The sequence below is a fragment of the Glossina fuscipes genome, unplaced genomic scaffold (genome assembly GCF_014805625.2).
Source record: "Glossina fuscipes isolate IAEA_lab_2018 unplaced genomic scaffold, Yale_Gfus_2 2, whole genome shotgun sequence".
Classification (NCBI taxonomy): Eukaryota; Metazoa; Arthropoda; class Insecta; order Diptera; family Glossinidae; genus Glossina; species Glossina fuscipes.
Genome location: NW_023998416.1, coordinates 8,749,096 through 8,763,702, shown reverse-complemented (window position 1 = coordinate 8,763,702; position 14,607 = coordinate 8,749,096). Strand labels below are relative to the sequence as shown.

Genomic DNA, 14,607 nt, shown 5'->3' with positions numbered 1-14,607 from the left:
TTTATTTATTTATGCATTTTTTTTCTCCGTTAAAATTTGCATTTTGCTCTCCAAGCCTTTTTATTTGATGAAATGATAAAGTAAGGCGAAGTATCAATGTACACAATGGTTAAATTCGATCACGGAACACTCAAAATTGCATTTTTGGCGTTCATTACATTTATTGTTTTATTTGAAGAAAATTGCTCCCGAACACCTTCAAACATTTTTAGGATCGTAAGGTGATGTTGCTCTATCATATCTTAACCGTCAGTTTTGGCTTTAATGGTTTAGAAGTGTTGATGACAAAGAACGGCCGGGAGAACCAAAAGAATTCAAAGGCGATGAATTATAAAACTTATTGGACGAAAATCCAGGTCAAACTCAAAGAAAGAACTCTCGAACAACTTAGCTGTCGAGGAATCAATTGTTTCTAGACATTTATATGCAAGGGGAAAATATCTAAAACGAGGGAAAATGGAAATATTGAAAATTCCATTTAGGACCGTTTCAAAATCGCGGATTCATTGCTTGCCGGGCAAGAAAAGGAGAATTTTTATGGCATAGTGTGAGTGGTGATGAAAAGTGAATCTATTGCGACAATCCCAAGCGGAAAAAGTAATTGGTTAGTATAGGAGAGATCGACACTGAAGCAGAATATTCAGGGACACAAAGGTTCGCTGTGCTTATGATGGTATCGGCAAGTCGTGTAGTCGTAAAACCGAATGAAACTGTTACTGCGGATATCCAATGGCGTCAATTGAACAAATTGAAAGATGTGTTATTGCAAAAAAGACTAAAAATAGGTGTTAGACGCAGGGTCATCATCTTGCATAACAATGTTTAGCAACACGCTGCAGGAGTTGTCAAGGTTACACTGTTACATCTCGACTGAGAAGGTCTGCCGCACCCAGTACACTTGCCACACCTAGCGCCTTCTGATTGCCACTTTATCTATACAGAGTGGCCTGGCTGGTAAGAGGATTCCAAATGCTGAAGAACGGCGAAGATAAGTCGATGATTCGATCGCTGCCAAACCAATACCGTTCTTTCGACACGTTATCGCCAGAAAGACGAAAAAAAAGTTGTAGAAAATGATGGAAACTATTTGGATTAATATTATATAACGGATCAATTTTCCCCAATAAACCCTCTTTTCTTGTGCAAAAATGATCAAAATATACTCAAGTAAAAGGTGTGTGTGCAACATTTCAGCATGATTTGAGGTCATCAAAATAGTAATTGATTGATTCCGTTTGGACATTTAATACAAAAATTTGTCTTTAATACATTCTATTGTCATAGGAAGCAGAAGTGTGCAAAGAGTTTTAATATGATCGGATGTACGGGATTGGCTGGCAATCACCATGAAACAGAAACTTATAATTATAATGTAATAAATAATGTAAGTTATTACAAATACCGCAAAATAAATTCTAAACTCAATGTTAATGCTTTTCTTCGTTCCGCAGTAAATATCGATCTAAAATTTTTATTGTACACAAGTGTTCTTAAGTAAAGAGAAAGACGTTTATTTCAAATATAATTAAGTGCTAAAAATACAAAATAAAACATTTTCATGTATTAATTAGTTAATTTTAATGTTTATTTTTTAAACAATTGATTCATTTATAAATAGTAGCGTCGATGTACAAATTACCGACAGTGCAGTAAAAGGAATAGCGTTATATTAATTTCGTCCTAAGTCTTGAAGCGCAAAAAAAAACTTTTAAAGATTTCGTAATGTGTTGCGGACTCGTCCTTGATTGAAAATTGAACCATAAGCCATTACTTTGAGAGTGGCTTGTTAGCCTTCAATTTGAAATCAAGACAATTACGGTAAAGCAATGTTGGGACCTAAGTTGTTTTCCTGCCTATTTTTCAGCTATTTTCCTTTCAATCATTCAGAGCATATCCCGGTAAGGAGAATAGAAAGCGATAGCGAGGTGGTGACCGCAGCCAAGTATCTGTAAGTCTTTTGCCTATATCGACTGAGCTCTCACTATATCCACGATCAAACTGAATTATACTCCGCGAACACTGACGTGATAGTCGACATTCTTACTTGCCCCACTATCCAAGTCTTAAAAAAAAATATATATTTTTGAGTTTTCAAAATTTGTCTTATGATTTTTCCAATATTTTAAAGGTCTTTCTTAAGGTTTTATTAAACTTCAACTGCTACATATTTTTTTTAATATTTTTTATGAAAATTAAAAATGTTTCTTCCCAATATCCTACTCAAATGCAATGAAAGTCGAGTAATGGACACTCGTATAGAAAATGAAAAAAATTATTCTTCTTCTGATGGATCTAAGCATAAAAAATTAAAGTCGTTCGTCTTGTAATCTAATAAAACTTGTTAATATATTTGGCCAATTAGGCATCTGCCAGTTAATCGCTTTAGATCATTTTTATTTTGTAATTTTCAGGTGCTGCTAAGAAATATTTTTACAAAGCTTCAGGGATTAATAAATCTTATAGATCATACGTTACCGATTGTCATTTATTGTCGGAGTATTTGTAGTCCATTGCCTTGTGTGGACTAGTCTTCAACCTTTTCTATGTTTATCAATGCAAAATAAACGTGATGTCAATTTTGAAGAGGGCAAACTTTCCAGCAAGACGCGACAGACAGTTAAACATCCATAAATAAATCAGTTTAGAATCTTACACCTATAAGTAATAGATATACGTATACATACGTATTGGTAGATGACTCTCTAAGTGGTTTTTGTGAATCTTATAAAAATAATATTCATTTCATTCATTCGTAGGTATAGAAATTTGCAAGCCATTTAACTGATCAAGCAGTTTCCGCTGCGACCAAAAGTTCAAAATTTTAAATTGTTGTCGGCTTTAGCTTTGCAGTTTCAGGTATATGGCGACTGTGAGCACAATGTAACCTCGGACAGTTGTGGTACAAGTTTTATTATACTGATCGATTCAGAATTACTTTCCGATTCGATTTAAGCCTGTCTGTCCAACTGTTCCTCTTGTTTTCTTATGTTTAATCTATTGGCTACAATTATTGGGATATTTTGATGAAATATTGTTCACTGATGTGTTTTGGCCCAAGGACGAACGCTATTGAAAATTATTCGGATCGCCCGACAACTTTTTTGATCGCTTCCCATATAACGCTATAAGTTCTTTTGGAAAGACGTTATATGAATAACTGCAGGATGCTGTAGAGCAGTTAATGGTGGGCCGTGGCTAACTACAGCGTGTTTAGTTGTTTTTAGGTAAAAAAATATGAAAAGTTTGTACTCTATTTCAGCTTTTTTGCGACTGGCGGACAAATGGACGCTGAGAAAATATGAAAGTTTTGCGCTTTACTAGAAGAGACAACTCGGGGGAAAATAGACAAGTAAGAGACGTCTTTTTTTCAGTGATAAGCATTTCTTCAGTAAATCTGCAAAAAGATTTCGCTTACATTTTAGCTAATTATGTGTTTAGATAAATCTCAAATGTTCTACATAAGCATATATGAAATGATAAAATTAAAGTTTATAAATGTATTTAAAGCTTTGAAAAAGCTTCGAGGATTGCAAGCTTTCTCCGAAAAATGGTTGTAAGCGAAGGTGTCAAAGTTGATGATGCCCTCACTGTGAAGGTTTTCAATTTCTAATTGAAAAATTGTTAATTCGTATAGTGAAAAATTCACCAACACTGCTATAAATAAATTTCAATGAAAAATTTATCTATTTATCTAAATTACGTTCGCAAAACAATATGTGCTTACTAACTATTGTTTATATATGCACCTGTATGAATGAATTCATGCTATTTGTTGAACGTTTGCTTCTCGGCTATTTAAGGATGCTGCAGTATGGAGCAATACAACAGTTGCTGCGCGACACTTAACGGTGATGGATCTCTAACTAGTAAAGAGAAATGAAATAGGAAAAGTAAATAAATAAATGAAAACCGGTATAACTGGAAAATATGAAGTATTGTCGAAAAATATTTAAAATTTAATTGCGGACAAGTGAAGTGAGAGGAAAACAAATGAAAAATTAATTTAAAAAAAAAAAAAATAGGTTGACTGTTTACAAACACAATAGTTATTATTAATTGCCTATAAACAAAAAAAAAAAAATGTTAATTGAAATTTAAAATGAATAATATTTTGAAGGGTTTGTTATCAAAAGAATAATAAAAAAAAAAAAACAAATAAACCTATATAAGTAAATAAAAAAAAAAAAAATAAATAAAATTTAATTTAAAAAGTAGAGACAACAATTTTTGAATTTTTTTTAAATTTAATAATTAAAATTGAAAGCAAAATAAAATATTTACCTTAACTAGTTCCGTATAGTATAGGTTTAACAAGTATTCCCGGCTAAGACAAGGAGTGATTTTCATCGAACACGCTCTCTTCTCTAAATAAATAGGAATGATTTCTCAGTATATTTTAGAAATGGATTCGATTGAAAATAAGGATTTTATTCTTAATGATAGTTTTTTATGATCTGCCGTCGGAATTTTTTTTTACGAACATTCATTCTATAATACTTTTTATTATAATCTTTTAAAAATCTCTTAACATCTTTCGAAATATATTCAAGAGAGCGAGAGAGATCTTGGGAAAGAAAACATGAAATAGTTGAAAAGAGCCGGTCTAAAGACTTCTAAAGATCCTTGAACATTGTAAGTTCACGAATCGTTTCAACCCTGTCCGTTTTTCAATTTTTTGAATTTCTTTAAAACTCCCATTCGATCTAGAAAGTTTATATTCTGGTAAGCTTGGGCTACTAATAAATACGTCCCCTCAAAATAAAGGGAAAAACTTATTAAGCTAATCCAATCAAGCTTAGAATTAACAAGTTTTTTACCTAAATCTAGCTTGTAAACTTTAGTTAGCTTTTTTAACGCCTCCGCATCCTTTTCATAGCAGTTTTCTCTCTTTCTGACACGTATATTCATTCCTCTTACGTATTAGATATGATTGGATAAAATTTTACGGGCAAAAAGTACAGTTGTCATAAGGTGATCAGATTTTTTTTGACAAAGAAGAGCCATGCTTTTGAGAAAGAAAGCATGGTAATAGTGATTCTTTTTCTTCGCTTTTTTTAGCCTTCTTTCCATTTAGACACGTCTTTGGTCTTGAGCAACATTTCGTTGATGACATAGGTAATCTCTTGCTCGCTTGCTTTCAGTCATAAAAAAGTGTAAAAGAGCACAAGAAAACATAAAAAGTAAGTCCACGGTATACTCGTCAGACATCGTTACTTGTTACGTGCTTTTTTTTTTACCATAATTATGCAAGTTGATGGCCTGCGAAAATGACAAATATACTCTAAACAATTTTTAGGTTAAATATATATCCGATAAATAATTCGCCATAATCTCCGTGTTTTCAATAAGATTTCACATAAGAAAATTACGACGAATTGAATGTTTTATCAAAAGTATAAGGAAGCTTACGGCATTGAACGGAGTTTTGCTTTTGAAATTATTACCTCGTGCAAGGCGATTTGAGTCGTGCTTTAGGTATTGCATAAGTATAATCTTTCTTGTGAACACCGTTTTAAAAACGATTATATAGAGTAAGCTATTTATTAGCCAAAGTAAGTCAATAGTGTTGCTTTCAATTATACTTTCCTCAAATGAACGAAATTGAACTTTAATTTTCAATGCAGTGTGTTACGTTACCTCGATGATTGACGAGATTGACGTAAACAGCTCCTATTTGACTCAAATCTTTTGATTTCTATAGAGCACGTTTAGCAAAAAGAAATATATATATATATATAGGCTACAATTTATAGACTATAGTAATTTTGTCACAAGTATATCATAGGTTGATTTGAAAGAATGTTAAAAGTGGCTTGGGTGGACCTGTTATCACCATAATTGTTCGTAAAATTTTTATATTTGTTGGATATGGTATGCACTAAGGAAGGGGTTTAAAGTAAATGTACTGCAACCTACTTGTTTCGTTTATCTGAACAATCTTGATTCTATAAATGAAGAAATTCGCAGAAGGACTATCATACGATGTGTTTGAATGATAAGATAATTAATTAAAATTTTTTACAATTCCCGGTACTTAGTTGAGAGATAGTACGTAATTAAGAAATGCTATTAACGCTGTCATGGGTTCCGAAATTACTTAAAAAAAATATTTTTCAAGTTTATTTAATTATTAAAAATTTATTGAATGACTTTTAAAAAATAAATTTCTTTTAGTTATTATCATCCTTTGTCTACATTTAAAAAAAATAATTAGAATAAATAAATTCATTTTGTATTCAAGATTCTCGAATAATTACCTAATTTTTCCTTTTCTCCTTCTTTCACCTTTTTTTTTTGTCATTTGTCACGTCTGTCAAGTGTACTTCGTTTTGTCGCTGTTGTTGTACAGGGAGCTACACTTCGGTGAGAGTAAGAAGCACATAGTTTGAAGGAAAATTTTGCTTGAGATTTTACACCTATTCTCAGATGATACACTAAAAGTTTCTTATCAAATAAAAAAAGCCTCCATTAAATACCTTACACCAACCTGTAGTTATTCACTTTTCAAAATGAAGCGTTATACGAGATGTGGTCGAGAAAGTTATCCGATCCGAATCATTTTCAATAGCATTCTGAGTAGAGCTGAAATACATCGGCTTACCACATTCCATCAAAATATTTTAAAAATGATGATCTATAGGTTGAACAAAAGAAAATAAAACGGGCAGATGGACAGATGGACAGACAAGTTTATCGATCGATCCAGAATCGTTTTCTTTATGATTCAGAATTATTTCCTAAAGCGATCGGTACAATAAAAGGTGGGCCTATCTCAAGTCCATGTGTGCGTTGTATATATCCGCAGCAACTTCGTATACACTTGTACCATAAGTGGTGTTGAGTAAAAAAACTCAAATTGTAAGTTAGTGTAAATATGGTCCCATAACATCAATGCCGTCAAGATAAGTTCATAAATCTAAATTTTAATTATGTTCAGTTATGAGTTTTTTATGTTATACATGATCACTTAACGATTAAATCAAATATTATTTATTGAAGCTTGTCAGATTAGTGGACTGCAAACAACTAATAATTTTGTGTAAACACAAACAGAAATTGAAAGAAAACATCAATTAAATGATGGTCTTTTAAAAAATGGCTCATGAAAAAAGTAGACTGAGGTTGAATGGGACGCTAATATTGAGACAGTCGCATTTCGGATGAAAGAAAAGGCTTTATATTTAATCAATGTGAAATTAAAAAAAGAAAGAAAAATATAAAAAAATAAATATGTTAATCTCTTATAAGAGCCGCTTAAAAATATTGCGCATTAGCTAATAAGATAGCAAAATGTTTTCAATTCCTTTTCATTAACACCGGAACTACCGAGAACGTCATTTTGAAGCTTTTAAAAACTTGTAAAGCGTACAATGCTCCAAATTTTTATTTTTTGGGCGTTTTTTATTTTTAGAAAAATAGCTTTACATACCTAGAAGCACTTGCTTCTTACGAGGTCTAGTTTTCGAGATGGCGATGACCCAAAGGAGTCATTTCTCCATTTTCGTCGATTTGTCACAGTCGTGAAAAATAAGGTAGGAACCGCGGCCTTTCCCTGATAGGAAGTTCGGCATAGACCTGATCGATTAAGACTGTGAGGTTACAATTGGGATCTGTCTCTATTCATGTCCGTAATAAGGGGGAAACTGAAGCAATCTTGAAAAAATGCTGACCTCTTTCTCATATTTTTGTTTATAACTTTCGGTCCCGGTGAGGACATTTCTGAGAACCTGCAATCCACATTATTATTCCAATTTACTTATAATTGTTCTGCAATTGTGTAAAAAAAATGTTAATATGTCTTACAATAAATTCGAATTCCAATTTTATCGCAAACTGTGAGCGTGTTAGTGAACTGATCGAGACAATTTCTGGATCAAACATGCCTAGTGGATTTGACGAACATTTAGGCACTGCAATATATTCCATGAAAAAAATTACTGTTTTTTTCGAGGTTTTTTTTAGTTTTTTATTTATAGTGGGCGGGCATTTGAGCAGATCGTAACCATATTGTTGGCCTTGATTTTTTAATCGATCAGTAAATGTTTGAGCCAAACTTCAGTTTCCTACTTTCATTTTTGCGACTGTCGCAAGTCGACCAAGAAAGGGGATCAATATGATTCCTTCTGGTAGATATACGAACACGTCACCGGCATCTTGAAAACTAACTTAGGTAGAGAGACGGCGCTTGCAGGTGTTTAAAGGTGTTTTCATGTAACAAATTTTTTGGAACAAATTTTCTTTACAACAGTTTTTGTTTTAATTCGAAAATTAAAATGCGTCGAACTACCCTTAGTCGGTAGGTCTAGTGTTAATACGGCCCCAAGGGGCAAAAAAATTTTAATTCCAACTTATTTCTAATTGATTTCCCATGTATTCTAACTTACATAAGCATTTTTTCCACCCAATTGCAAATAAATTTGAATTAAAATATCACTGTTAAATGTGGGCGTATTGTCAAATCGATGGAGATCGTTTTTGGGTCAAACATGCAACTGAATTTGACTAGCAAGCAATTTAGCTAGCAACTTTTCCGACATATCTTCACATAAACAAAAGTTATAGATAAACATATGGAAAAATTATCTTTTTATTCCACATTACTTTTAGTACTTTAGCGATCAATGAATGTTTATGCTAAACTTCCATTTCCTACCTTCATATTTGCGACTGTGGTCAGTCGATAAAAGTGGGGGATCAAACTGATCGCTTTTGATAGAAGTAGGTGTACATGTGGCATCAACAGATGAATTATTCGAGTTTATGAGATTTCTGCACTGTGTATAAAATATCAAACTAGAATGTAAACCCAAACGTCAATAGGAATATTTTCACATATTGTGCTTACGAAGTTAGTCTAAATCAATTCCATGTTGTAAATAATATGCCTTGGAAGTTTATAAACTATCGCATAAAATTTGTGCTAGAAGTTGTAAAACTTAAAATACTAAAAATGTGTAAATTATCTTAAATTATGTATGCATATAAGTTAAGTCATTATTTAAGAAATGCAAACAAATCGAATGCATCGCCGAAGGCGAACATGTATTTATGGTTTTGTTGTACAAACTTTGCTTCAATGTTTCGCAGACAGTTTGCGAAGAATTTTTATTTAGAAACATTTTGTTTTCAATTGTATTTGTAAGGTTTGCTTAAGACAACTTCTCGAGAAGTCCTATTCTGATAGATACATTCAATATGATTATTATTTAATGAGAAAATAGTTTATGTACGGAATACGTTACATATTTCATATGTGCCTAATTGTTTTTTTAGTTGTTTTTATTTATTTATTTAACTAAGTTACAGTACAGATACAGATCGTGGAATATAAATTAAAATATAACTTAATTGAAAATCACTAATAAGATACAACGGCATCAAATTCAATAATAATTTGTGATGCAAGCGTAAATGCTAATGTGCAACAGTGTGCAATATTGCGCTTATGCACAAGCAATAAAATTTAAATTTACAACGGATGTAGACTTATACTATCTAAGACGTGGGATGTAGACTTTTACTGTAGACTTATACAGTGCTAAGAGAAAACAGAGTTTAATTATATAGGTACATAACATTGTGTTATGACCGTGTTAATCTGAGTTTGAATAAAAGTGCGTAAAATACTCAATTAGCGAACATAAGTGAGAATGCGTGTAAGTGGTAATACCCCTTTGAACTTTTTATATATTATCCGATTATCCAATTCTAATTAGCTCGATATTGCGGCAGCTTCAATTAGAAAGAATTCGTATGATTTTTGTGGCCATGTAAGTAAAAAATAGGATAAAGTGATTGTTGGTCGTTGAAACTAACTGCATTGAAAGCGATGAGTCCCGCCCGAATAGTATTATGTTCCTTGTCTCGTTGAGTTGTCGAGATTAAGGTCCTTTGGAAATTACCGTTTCCGGTTTCTTCCTCCTGGCATTTTCTTCGTCAAGCATTTATTTAAATTAGAAAAGCAAAGAAACAAGCAACGGCTTTTACTCGCGAAAGCAATGCTTCATCTCCGTGGCTCATTTGCTTTGGTAAAATCGACTCTATATTAAAATGTTTACAAAAACTTTAGGGGATAGCGATATATTCTGAAGGACCTCGGATTGCGTAGGCAGAAGTAATTGATACCTTGATAGTCATGTTAATTTATAATTTTGTGATCACATACGTACGCACATAAAATATCGTAAAACTATTTCGTTTAAATCGCTTGAGTCCATTTAAGCCAGCAGTTTTTATACCCATCACCGAAGGACAAGGTGTGTGGTATATGCATAATGATGGTATAAAAATAGAAAATACACAGATCGGAATTCTTGTGCTCCCCTCAAGGCAGTTTAAATACTGAAAAAAGGAGAAAACGAAAAGTTTCAATGCATTTAAGCCTTTAAAATATATGAGAAATGTATAGTGTTTTGTTAATTGCTCCTAATGCATGTAAATTGAAGTGCATTTGAACGTTAAATTATTCGAATAATTTCCTTCAGTGCAACCTAAACTTATTGCTAAATTCCTCGTATTGATAATTAAATGGAAAAGCATTTCTCAGAAATTGCGTTAATAAGACATGAATGTGCATTAATGTGCAAACATAAGGCCTACCTTAAGATAATTTAGTAACAAATTTCTGATTGATATTATAATTACTTTTTAATAATCACAACTAAACAAATATTCGCATGGGTTGGTGTAAATCGTAGAAACTATTAAATTTACTTAATTTTTTCTCTTGACATTTTTCAATTTGTATTCATTGTCGCCAATGTTTTGGTTAGTTTTAGATCTTGAAAATTGAATTAATACGGACGGACAAGAGAATCTGTACTGCAACTGTCCTTCACGATTTTATGTTTCTATTCAACGCGTTTTGTGCGGACATACGTAACACCCAGAAGAGTTTAAGAAAGACTCAACTTTTATTATATCGATCGATTCAGAAAATCATTCTAAGTTTGTGTCTTTATCTGTCCAGCGCCACATGCTATTCAAAATGGTTCGGATCGCTTCAGGTTTTCGATCGTATATTACGATTGAATTATTGTGACCCGACTGACTTTGTCTTTCGCAAATGTTTTGCTTACATATTCTTTTACAAGCAAGTCACCAGTGCCAAATTTCATTGTGGCATTTCCAAGCTAATCTCTTTTTACCTGTGATATGTGTTGCGAAATGTCGCTAAGCTTTCCGACACCGTTGGAATTTGGTTTCTTCGAAAATGGGTGAGCTTTCATGTAAACTAGCTCTCGGAAATATAGGATTTTCGTAATAGTACTTTTGACATAAGTATTATATAACTGATACACCTTTGAACGTCAAAAACTTCAATTCAAGTCTTTAAAAAGCCATTCAGTGTCAGAAAACGTTTTGCTGGCCTTACCTAAGTATTATTAGCCGTCAAATCCTAAGCAGTTTTTAAATCTTTTTTCTTTCGAACAATTGTGGGATGCATTTCGCAGAAAATCCAGCTAACATTTTGTAAAAGATTTTGCTACAAAATGCAGTCATGAACCGCCTATTCTTGAAATCGTTCCTTTCGACCACTTGCCACGCCCGAATCAAATAACATATTTTGCTGTTGGAACATATCATCATAACCTCACAATAAGGTGAATATAAATTTCTTCTTATTACTCCTACGTTTAGTTAATAATTGACACGTCTTTGCAGTGTTTCGTGTATACTTTAGCTGCCAAAAAATGTTACTGCTTTTAAGTGAAGGCGTGTGTGAGTTACCAATAATTTAACTGTAAATTGATATAAGCAAAAGCATCTTCAGGTGGTGCGTGCAAAAACTTAGGAATTCTTTTCGTTAGAACCTTACCTTCTTACTTCAATTTATTTTAATTTTACAACATGAGGAAGACTGAAAGAATGTTACAAAGACCTAAAGTTGCGAAATTTAAGATATTTTATTCTCGTCATAATGTGTGCCGTTAATAAGTTAGCGAATCTTCATCGTGACACACGGAAATGTTAATGTATGCAATCGAAAAACTGGGATATGAGACAAGCGTCCTTGCGTTTGCATCACTTAGAAAAGGGAACATAGCTCTCCTAAAGGACTTACACGCAACTCTTTTTTTACATGGTCTTTTTTTATCCGTACTTGAAATAACATCAATATTCACCAATACGAACAAATACACTTTTTTACATGAGTGTTTTGCTCTAACACGATTTGATTTCTTTTTAAATTCTTATTTGACTTAGTCTACTCCGTGGAGTATACAAATTTTATGATCACTTGATTATATTATTTGGTCCTAGAGCGTTCAGTTTGTAAGATGCAAGAAATAATTGCAATAGAGTTTTTAAAACTGATGCTTATTTGTTGATGGTCTAATCATTAATAAACCTGACCGCTCCTTATTAAGTGTCGCTATCGCGAAATTGATTTCTATCCCTAATTTCAACTTTCATATGTTGCACTTATCGACTCAATTATGCACACTAATCTTAGTTTTTTTTTTATAATAAAATTGTTTTATATAACTGGTGTTCTGATATTATTTTTTTTTGCACGGTTTGTTGGAAAAATATTTAAAGTTTTTTCTTACACTATTTTTTAAAGTCGTGAAAAATACCCACAATTTTACTCTATGTCGTATATATTTTTTTACAAATTTTTTTTTTCACGGTTTTCTAAGGAACGCATGCATATATCGTGTAAAAAGGAATTAAACGTATTTTCTTGATCAGCGAACTATTTTGGGCTGATTAAATCAATACCTTGTCCATTTTCGGAAAGCTGAACTATGCGTTTTCAATAAGAAAAATTAAGGATTTGTAGGGATGCGCTAAAGGTCGTCTCAAAAAAAAAAACATTTCTTTCCAAGTGATTAAAATAGTTTCTAAGGAAGTTCAACGAACGAACCGGTGTGTAACACACTTGTGTCAATAAACTGAAACAATTTCAAAAACTCTTTACACCTGTAGTACCGTGCGCGTAAGGTAATTAGTGTATTAAAGAATTTTGAATTTAAAGCGAAATTGTTTTCTCTATAAACGGTTAGAAATTCACTTAGTGGAATCGTCTTTATATTCATTAGATGTGAACATCATTTTTAAGTAGAAATTTGAAAATATTTCGAAAAATAGTTAATGAAATTGAGCTAACAATTTGCCTCAAAGTAAATTTATGCAGGAAAGTGAATAAAAAAGTTGGAGAGGATCGCAACATGTAATGTTTTTTTTTATCCTTTGCGCTCAAGATGACAAGAAGACAGTTTGCAAACTTGTTCAAATTTGTTAAATAATTTCGTTAAATGGTGACACACAAGGAGGATATAGTTAAGGCCAAATTGTAGTAATAAGTAAAAAAATGCAAAAACAAAAGTAAACAAAAAAAAAAAAAAAAAGAAAGAAATAAAATTTAACTAACAATCAAATGGGTTTTGAGCATTTGCAAAACAAACAAACAAACAAGCAGAAGAAATCCCTTGCAGCTGTGGCCGGCATTAGTAACGTAAACGTAAACTTTGACATCATTGAGTAAATAAAAAACTCAGAGAAGAGTGTGAGAGCGTGCAACAATAACACTCTGGGCTATTAAAAAAAAAAAACAAAAAAATAAAAATAAGAGAAAATATAACCAAAATAGCAATAAAATAAACATTTTGCCGACCCTTTCTGGTGGATAAGCAACTAAGTCAGGCAAGCAAGCAGTCAGTTAGTCATTTTATTTAGTTACAGTAGAAAAAGCAAAAAAAAAAAAAAAAAAAAAGAAAAAAGACGAGAAGAACTTCATATATGGCTTATAGCGAACACTTTGAGACCTAGCACTGTCTGTTGCGATCGAAGGCTTTTTCCTTATGATGCCTTTTCTCTCTCATAAAAATAAATAGATAAGATTTTACTTTCTTGCATTAGTATAAGCAATGTAATGCAACTTAAAGTAACGCAACGTAACGTAAGATCAAGTATCGCAGCATGGCATGCCGCAATTTTTCAGAACAAATTTCTAACTTTAATAAATTCGTCAACTTACACATCATCTAGATGAAGTGGTTTAGTTTCAAGCTTTAAATCCATAATTTGAACTTGGTCCGGGAGAAATTACTACGACAACTAAACGCAAAACGGCCGACGAATGAACAGAAAACTGTTTACTTTTCACGCCTATCAAAACTTATAGCGCCTGCTTCTACTGGATCGCAGACATTTTGGCAAATTTTATGTATTCCCAGTTGTGGATATATAAAAACACCTTTGCATACACATATAAAGTGAAACTATTGTAAACTTTTTGTTGAGATTTTAACAACACTAGCATCGTGTAAACACCTGCTTAGAACAACATATGTATGCATTCAATTTATTTTTAGTAAAAAAAAAAAAAAAAAAAACGGAAAAGAAAAACAAATGAAAGGAAAGGACAAAAAATGTGCTGCCTTAGCAAAAATAGTCACTTTACAAAATATGCTCATTCACTGCGCACACTTAACTTAAACAATAAGAAACTTTTTCATATGCAAATCTTAGTCTCAAATCAAACACTTTTATGTCTTTAAAATATTTCGAAACTCCTTCGAGAATCTAAGCACATATACGTGACATTTACTTGTATGGATGAAAGACCTACGCGAAGAATGATGAAGTGTTTGTTGTGTC

General features: G+C 32.2%; 1 protein-coding gene across 2 annotated transcripts in view; it reads left to right on the top strand.

The window, feature by feature from the left end:
- The first annotated feature begins 4,099 nt into the window (after positions 1 to 4,099).
- The window catches only part of LOC119634098 (nitric oxide synthase), an 87,420-nt gene continuing 76,912 nt past the window's right edge, over positions 4,100 to 14,607 (top strand). The window contains exon 1 of one of the 2 annotated variants that reach the window (XM_038028039.1): positions 4,100 to 4,118. The gene's annotated coding sequence lies outside the window, so the exon portion shown is untranslated. Of the gene's footprint in view, positions 4,119 to 5,208; positions 5,476 to 14,607 lie in introns of those variants that run through there. The other variant, XM_038028038.1, reaches the window with a different exon arrangement.